Here is a 9,589-nt window from a genome sequence, read left to right on the forward strand (position 1 = left end):
TTCCTTCTTTGACTAGAATCAATGTTTGGGCTATCTTTTGAATGGCTTCCACATATAATCCGGGCTTGTCTTTAGGGAAAATTATATTAATGATGTCACTCTTCAAAATCGTGCAAAAAACCCCAAGAAAGCTTCTCAAAATCCAGCCCAAACACTGCATCGAACTTGACTGCTGCACAGCTTTCCTGGAACTGCTGATTTTCTGTCCAACTTCGACGCTTCATAAATCCTAGATGCCATCACCGATTTGGATGATTCTTGACTCCAAATTGATCTACAAACGCACCTCTACAAATCTGGGCAGTAATCTCGATGAAACCATTCTCGAAACCTCATGGAAATAGGCCTTGAAAACTGGAGAAAATAAGCATAAACTAGTTTTCAGCTTTTTTGTGTTTATAGCTTCTGTTTTGGTGAAGTGGTTCTATCACCTTTCCTTGATATTTTTGACCTTGTGAATGATCAAACTCCATCCTTGACATCTCTACTTCGTATTGGAAGCCTTGCTTGCATCACTTGAGCACATATTTGCATTATCTTGCTCCACGAAGTACCTATGAAAATAACAAAGTTAAAACGATCTTTTTAAAGGAAAATATCTAAATTAAATGCAAAGGTTAAACTATAAAATTGTCGCATTTTATGCTCCTATCAAGTCTCCAACCATTCATTTGGTTGCTCCTCTACTATTCCTCTTTAGATTTCAAAAGGCCTTGTACATCTTATGTTGTGTTAAATTTTTTAATTTTCATTTACTTGAGCTTCTTAGGATGTATGGCGTTGTAGCGTCAAATCTATTGGGGTGTTACAGTAATACAACATGTGTTACTATGAATATTGACTTTGGGATTCTTGGCAGGAAAATAAGAAGACCAAATTTCAGACTTGAGTCCTTCGCTAACAGTGAGTCCTCCTCTCTTTATAGACTTGATGTCATTGAATTTGTGATTCTTTTTCGTATTTCATTTGTGGTTTGCACTTTATAGATCAGATTCTATTCAAGTTGTATTATTGGTGGGGTTAAATGGCTCTTTGGCAAAGAAACATTTAGGTTGGTCAATATATGGAAGGGGAGTGGACGTTCACTGGGGAAAATAATTTATACATTGCCTTTACTGGACGACAAGTTGATGACTAGTGACTCATGTGAAGACAAATTTGATTTTGATCTTAGTAGCAATTGTTTCTAGTATTCTCACAATCGATTGTTATATATATATATATATACTCTATAGCTATATATATATATGCATACACATGTGGTGATATACTCTGCATATACATATTTGCACTTGACATCTTTAGCTGCCGAGTGCTGGAGCTTGTATATAATTCAATATCTATTTTTCAATCTCTATTGCGACTGATTTAACAATGTTGTAGTTATTCTCCTTACAATTTCTGAATGCAGTAAGGAAAAAGATTGGAGGTTTTTTTGCAGCTGCACATAGTAGGAAAAAGATTGGAGGATGTAGATGACATGATTCTTATCTTGTTGCAGTTTCAAGAACTCTGCGCTCATGGTAAATGAGAAATGAGAATGTAGTAGTAGTTCTATATGTAGATTAGGAGTAATATGTATTGTTATTATATACTTTTATTCTTACACTTCAATTGATTTTGTAATTGAAGTGGATTATTGACATTTAATAAAGAGTTACTTTCTTTGTTAAATCTGAAGTTTAATTCGCAATCAAACAACATAAGTGCGTATAACAAGCAACAAGAATGTGTAGTTCAATAGACAATAAAACGACATAAGCCCTTCTAACAAGCAACAAAAACATGAAGTATAATGGATATTCAAACGACATAAGTCATCCTACCTAACAACATAAAAGTGAAGTTAAACGAATTATCAGGCGATATAAGTGCCTCATCAGACGATATATATATGTCGTTGGTTTTCCATTCAGACAATATAGAGTCTAATAATTTTCTAAATTTGACAACATCAGACGACATTAAATTGTTATTAGAAACCTCATCTAACAACATCATGTGAATGTATTTGTCGTTACAGGTTATGTAGATCGACGATTATATACAGTGTAAGGTTGTATCACACTATATCTATTTCGACAAATCCTTCATTTTTTCTTCTTTCACTCGACATTTAAATGTTGTTGTTCTTCCATTCAGACAACATAAATTTCGAAACCTTCCAGACTTGTCAAATATCAGACGACATATAATGTCTGACTTGCACTCACACGGCAGTGGAGAACTGTCGTCTGATAGCCTATCAGATGGCAAGGCCTCAGACGACATATGTTTTTTCGTCGTTGTTGAGCAGTAAAAAAAAAATAATAATAATATAAGAGAAGAGAAAGGGGTGTATGGTGCTGTAAAAATAAAAAGCTGCATGTGGTTATGATAATAGTTAACAATAGAAGTTACAAATCGTCTCATGCAACATAGTTCCATGGTTGACCAACTCTTCATAAAACAAAACAGCCGAAACAGAAGTCAAAAGAAGAAGTTTTCAAAGTCAAGTTGGAGCTAATACATCCAAATTTCAAAACTCAAAATCTTCCAACAGCTTAGCTTCGTGATCTTCTGAAGAATTCGAATTTCAAATATGTTCCTATCCGATCAGTCCACACTCCTCTATATAAAGACCTTGAGCCTGCACAAGAAAGAGAGTTCATTAAGAAGCAAAAAACGCACAGAGAAGAGAGAGAGTAGTGAGAAGGCTGAGAGATAGAGGAAAGTGAGAAGAACAGAGAGTAGAGTGAGAAAAAGGAAGAAGAGCAGAGTTCGGATTTTTGTACCGAAGGAGATCAGCAAGAGGGAAGAGTTTTAGTGTTACCTGGAGATATCGACTGGCAACGTAGAAGCTTCAAGTTCAAGTATCTCGCATCGTTCTCTCCATGGCGTTGCTCAACACTTTTTTCTTTATTGTTGCTGATGTCTCCATGAGTGCAGTACACACATAGTCTGGCTTTGCAATTTTCATCCTCTTCTATACATCACCAAAAAAATAAACTCCCTGTCCTAGAAGCCTTAAACACCCAAGCTCTTACCATTGCCCATCAAACAAAAAGCCAAACACTTCTCTATCCCTCATGTTAAAAAAAAAAGTAGAATGCACAACAAAACATGTTCACAGGGAAAACACAAGGAGGAAGGAATCTTCAGCTTTTCAACGACAAGCAATGGCATGGAGGAGGCTCACCTGTGCTCTTTAGCTCACTATCGATGCCTATACGCTGTACGTTCAGTGTGTTAACGGGCGGTAGTATAGCTCGTCTTCTGGATGTCCTCCGGCTCACTCTTTAGCTCACTATCGATGCCTATAAGTTGTACGTTCAGCGTGTTAACGGGCGGTAGTGTAGCTTGTCTTCTGGATGTCTTCCGGTTCACTCTTTAGCTCTCTATCGATGCCTATACACTGTACATTCAACGTGTTAACGGGCGGTAGTGCAGCTTGTCTTCGGGTCTGCTTTGGTCAATCCTCCTCGATATGCTGTCGGCTCTCAACACTGCCCCAAGGATGCTACTGTGTTCCCAACGCTGCTCCAAATGCCAAAAGAGCCACACACAATGTTTGAGGACAAGTTGTTACCTACCCGCATCATTGACATCATCAGAATATGGCCCAATGTTTCTTAAAAGGCCAAAAGTGAGGAGAAGGCAGTGTATTTGTTACCTGGAAATGGTCTGCTACAGTCATACCCCAAAAATTTACCATTGTATACTCGCCGGCCGGAACAAGAGATCACCTCCCAAATAAGCTATATGGAGACCTGTACAGAGAAGCGTGAATTGTAAAATGCGTGTTGAGCCTTTGTATGAGCTACTAATACTTGTACCAAAGCAATATAATGTCTAATGACAAAGAGAGGGTCTGCAACTCTACCTCTTCTCTAAATTTGCGGTGGAGAGCCTTACTTTGAGAAATTCTACACGTCGTCAAAGCTGTATTTAAAGACACAACACTAGAGCTATTTTTAATAACAAAGCAAGATGACAAACAAAGCAATTAGACCAAGCGGTGGAATTGCAGACACATAAAAAAAAGCTTAACCAAGTACAGTATTGATGTTAGTGGTTCATGGTGGCAAGGCACCTCTTGAAGACACACGTCCAATTTGTTGTTCCTATATACACAAAAGACAAAAGTCTTAATCAAATGTTAGTCGGTGACTACAAGGCTATGCCCACCCAAAACTCAGAAGCACAAAATGAAGAGAAGGAGCTATTACCCAATGTGCGCTCTCGATCAAGGTGGAGTGCAGAAACGGAGGCGGCATCTCTCCATTTATAGAGGGGCGAATCCTTCAAGAGTTCAAGTTCGACTCCCAATTGCATTCGATTTCCATCTGCAAACGGGTCTCTATCCTCGAGATGATAATCATCGAAATGTTGTCGAGCTTATCAAACTGGGAAAAACGTCTCTGAGTTTCAGTTGTTGAATGAAGCGGCTTTTAGAAGAGTTTGTGGTTCACATGATCTCATCAAGGCTACAAGTTCCTGTTGAGCATTATTCAACGAGTACCAAGCCCACTCAATTATCCAAGCCTCTTGGTCACACTGACACATCATCCGTTTCAGGTGTCCAAATCAGTTCGGTGGAAGCTTCACCAAACAGAGGCTCCATGGAACAAAATTAAAAAATGTGTGACCAGTACGAAACCAAAAATCTCAAATGTTGAACTACATTGGTTTGATCCCTTCACAGGGTATGTAGGCGGTCTGGATTTAAATCTAGATGCAACCACGACTCCAAATAAATCTTCGGATTTTCCTGAAGCCAAAAGCTCGATATATAGCCCAAATGTCTTCAGACACAAATCCAAATACAAAAATCGAATCTCTGGTTGACCTACACCAAATTTGTCCTAAACACTACTCCTACTTTAAAATCAAAGCCTTTCCATCGAGTCATTCACTTGTTGGAATTCTTGAACTACGAATGGCTTGATCCCTTCCCAAGGGTACGTAGGCAACCCATTCAAATTTTCAGGTGCAGCCGTAAAAACAAACACACACACACACCCCCCATTGGTTAATTTTCTTTTGGAATCAAAGGGTTTTCCTCTCAAAATAAGAGGATGTAATTAAGAGATATGTTATCTTGAATGGGTCGAACTTAACATAATAAAAGTTCATATTTTAGCGAGTATTTCGGGTTGAGATATTATTTACGATTTATACTTGATAATTAAATCTCGCTTATAATTATAGTTGGAGAATATTTTGACATGTGAGACACGTCATTGAGTTTTATTTTATTTTCTTATGATAATTTCAAGAAAAGAATTTGGGGAAGTTTTATGGATTTAAGTGTTTCATATGTTTCTAGTCACCATACTAAGGTCGGTTTTTATTCATTGCTAACTAGCCTTTATTAGCGGTCCTCACCATAGGTGAGTCGAGCGCTAAAGCTCCGACCCGAGCTTGGAAGACTCCTCTTACATGGTGATATCTCTTCTCCTTGTTTTATTTTCTCATTTATGTATTTGATTAACCAACGAGGCTGGTTTGTCCATTTTTACGTGATTCTGGATATAAAGTTTTATGGATGATCAAAGTTGCGTGCAGCTAAGTTTTTAAAGTTTAAACATGGGAAAGTATTACGTTTTTGTTAAATAATTTAATTTATTTTTGTCCACTCACTCTAACATTTTCAAATGTTTTCCCTTGGACCCTTCGGTTTCAAATGCCCAGATTGCAGGTTAGCTTAGAAGAGGTCGGATGTACACAGAGTTGAGGCATAGTCAATAACACAGCTTTCGCTGGCTCCCTTATCTATGTTTTCCTTTCTTATTAGAATTGCTCTGATAACCTTTGAGACTGTTGTTAATTATTTAAGGCATGTTGTGTTCTGGGTGTTGATGTAGAGCTGGGAGCAGGGTGGCTCCAGGAGTTGAGGATAGTTTGTTTGATTATAGAAGTGTATGTTTAGATTTGGCAGGTAGGATTATCTATTTTCAAAAGAGGTTATACTGAAATTTTTGGTAAAATTTTGCTTGAGGTGGGTCCTGATATACTCAATATAACGTCCAATGCTAGGGAAATTCTCAAGGAGTTCATATTTAAGAGGAATATCCTGAATACATACCAGAGAGAGAGAGAGAGTTCATGGTGATGTTCTTGATCGCTTTGACTCCATCATAAGGTTGAATAACTATGGGCGCCTGTTGGTACCACCACGCTCCTCCTCTAAGGACCTTGTTTCTATCTTTGATGAGATCAAAGCCGATAACAAACATGTTATTTGGATACTCCTGAATATGAAATTTTCGTTCCAGAACCCATACACGGCGATAGAAACATTTTAAATCTGCAAGACTTGGAGGCTCTGAGTTAAGAGGTTTTGCAATCAGGAAGGATTGTGTCGCTCCTCTCTTGGGAGCAGTGATGCGATGGGAGAGGTATACTACCTTCAAGTTCGGCAGCATAAGGGAAGCAACAAAGGATTTGGTTATCATCTATCGAAGCAGTTTGGATAGATGAAGAAGATGCAAAGGACTTGCATAAGTTATGCATTGATGACGCATCAGAGGATGAGTGTTTTGGTGTACTTGATGAAGAGGGAAAGTTGAGTTTTGGTAGCTGGAAAGCCATGGGAGGCAGCGAGAGAGAATGGAGCAGTAGGGGATTGCGTGCAGAGACAACGGCAACAACGGTTTTAGAGCTAGGAGAATAGGCGCAAGCTAAGTAATTATTTCTTGATATTTGCTTTCCTTGTTATCTATTTAATTTCTATGGAGCTTCTTTATAATTTTTCATAAACTAAGTGTTATTGTCATGATGTGATTCTAAATTATGCTTGAAGTAAAGTTGCTTGAGTTTGGAAAAGAAAAGAATTTTGCAAAGGCTTATTGATTTTTATGCTTGAAGTATTGAAATGTTTTCAAAGAATTGACTTCTTTAGTTGGTGAAGAAAAATGATTATTTAACTTACCTTACGAGTACCCAACCCAGCGAGATACTATAGTACTTCATCAGTTCCGGTTACGTGTACGTGTACCTCCCCGCTCTGTTTGAGTACCGACAGAGGCATAAGTGTATGACCAGCTCCCCCGCTCTGTCTGATGCGCACAAGTGTACAACCAGTTCTTACCCCCTCCCCCGCTCTGCTATGTTGAGCTCAACATAAGTGCATGACAGTTGTCTACCACGCTCTGCCTATTCTAATTAGTTTATTGTAGGTGCATGACTAGTTTTCTTTGGGTACAAGTTTGGTAATGTTTTGAGGTGAAACTTATTTACAAAAAGTTGAGTTACAAGAAAGTCTTCAGTTACTCTACTTATTGCTTAAGTGTTCTCATGAGTTGTAGGTGAGCCGTGGCTTCGTTGGTTAAAGTGTTTGACTGACAACTTTGAGATCATGGGTTCAAACCTCACTGATATATGTAGGGTGTGTGAGTTAATAATAAAAAGTTAAAAAAAAAAAAAAAGTGTTCTCATGAACTTTCATTGAAATAATGTAATGATCGTCGCCACATGTTTACCTTATATATTTATTCTTGAAATATTCATATGATTTTTCATTCCATAATTCGGTTTTCTATGATCTATTGGTTCTTTGCATTAAAGTTTGCGAAAGAGAAATGATTTTTAAGGAAACAAGTTTAATTAATTGAATGATAGTTTTAAATTAAATTTTTGTCCTCTCATTAAGTGAGCTTGTCTCACGTTTTTTATGTTTTTCTCAAGACTCTTTGGATTTTTTCGTTTTGCCCAGGTAAGAGATTTCACAAAGGTCGGACGGCACCACATTGAGGCATTCTCCTTATCCACCATCGTCCATCTCCATTTGTAGGATTCGATCATTTTCTACTTTTTTATTCTCTACTTATTTAGACAATGTAACTTATGCTCTGATGTAACCATGATTAGGTAATTTAGGATTCCTAGTATGTTATCGTGGGGTTAGTGACCCCATATTTTGGGTTAGTGGTGGATAATTGTTGTGATGGACTCGGGTGTTTGGGAGTCATTTGAGATGTGTGATATTATAAGTTATTTGTGTATTTACAAGTTTTTGAGTTATCTATTTTTAGAGGAGGTTATGTCGAAATTTCATAAATTTCCTTTATTTTGGTTAAGTAGATCCATCTTGGATTCTAATGGGGAATCTGGGAGCGGGTCTGTCAACTTGGTATCAAAGCATTAGGTTGTTAGGTTATGTAGACTTTTCTTATTTTCTTCTATCTTATGCGCTTGATGGTGTCTAGTATCGATCTCTTAAGTGATGGCCTGACATAGTGGCAGTTTATGAGCTTTGAAGTCATGAGTGGCCTAGTGTGGAGCCTTTTTGAGGGCTCTCTAGTCAACATAAACCAAACTTTTGTGGAAAACAATAACAAATTGGATGTATAACTTTGCCCAATTTTACATGATCCTTTATATGTAGATCAAGTGATCATAGAAAACAAAAGATCCAAAGGATTCTTTGACAAGAATATAAATTATTCCTTGAACAAAATTTGAGAAGTCAACTTTGCCAAAAGACACAAATGATTGTCCTCTACGTTGTTTGAAGGTTTTGAATCCCTTTACGTGTTTTTTAAGAGTGATTTTGTATGGTTGCCGGTAGCGGTTCGGGACATTAAGCGGGAAGCTCCTCTTGGACCGTGCACAACAAGTTATAGGTTAGGGAGTCAAGACTGGGGTTGCCAGCATATAACTTTGTGATGCTTAGGTCAATGACTTGATTTGATGCGAGAGAGTAAAGTTTGGAGAGAGAACTTACTTGAAATAGGCAGGTGTCCCTGTTTATATAGTTTGTGTTGGGAATCGTGCCAGTCCCCCTCGATGTGGGACTGGTTGCTGCTTCGAAGCATGCTCAGGTGCCTGGGTTATGGTCTTCGGCAGTGGCTTTGGGAGGCTCCCCTAAGGGACTCCTCAGTGCCGCCACGCTGTCCGGATGGTGGGCTCGACCCTCCAGTGATTAGCGGCCGATGTACGGCTGGCTCCGGCAACCGTCAAGAGAAGGTGCGATCATGACATTTTCCTCCTTGCGGGGAGGGTGGTAAACAAAGAGCTTTTAAGAATGTCATGTCATATAAGTGAGGAGTTATCATTTGATTAATTAGAATGCATAATAATGTACTTTATATCGAGACATATCCAAGTTGTTGCTGGTTCACCTAACATCACTCAGATATTTAACACGATTACATATCTCAATCATATGTATTCTTATTTCATTGTTTGTCTTGGTTCCTAGATACTAGATGTCAGTACTCTAGTTATATTTTTTGTGTTTTTGTATCAGAGAGGACTTGTCTGAGTGTATTAAACTTTTTATTTTGTAGAATCCTTTTCAAATAATGATATCCTTATCTTATTAGTTAAGGTATGGATTTCCTTATTAGACTCACTTTTTGATCATATTTTCTCATCTTAACCGTTCAGTATCTAGGTATATATGAGTATATCATCTCTACAAATTTCAGTCAAATTGATAATCGTTAAGGCATTCAAAACTGTGATTTAGAGTTAAAAGAACGTACGATTCAAGATGAACCGATTCAATTTGTTCATTGATTTAATATATTTCTAATACCTTAACGATTACCAAATTAACTGAAAATTTGCAGAGATGATCAAGTCATGTATGTCTAAATACTGA

At 37.8% G+C, this 9,589-nt stretch overlaps 1 non-coding gene across 1 annotated transcript; it reads right to left on the reverse strand.

Moving 5' to 3' along the window:
- Nucleotides 1-3,237: 3,237 nt before the first annotated feature.
- Nucleotides 3,238-4,869, reverse strand: LOC101303409. The gene is made up of 5 exons (XR_184425.1): nucleotides 4,209-4,869; nucleotides 4,073-4,103; nucleotides 3,863-3,921; nucleotides 3,653-3,749; nucleotides 3,238-3,568 (listed from the first exon to the last, which is right to left on the reverse strand). It is a non-coding gene; the product is annotated as an uncharacterized LOC101303409 (transcript).
- Nucleotides 4,870-9,589: the final 4,720 nt, after the last annotated feature.

Source organism: Fragaria vesca, linkage group LG4, assembly GCF_000184155.1.
Source record: "Fragaria vesca subsp. vesca linkage group LG4, FraVesHawaii_1.0, whole genome shotgun sequence".
Classification (NCBI taxonomy): domain Eukaryota; kingdom Viridiplantae; phylum Streptophyta; class Magnoliopsida; order Rosales; family Rosaceae; genus Fragaria; species Fragaria vesca.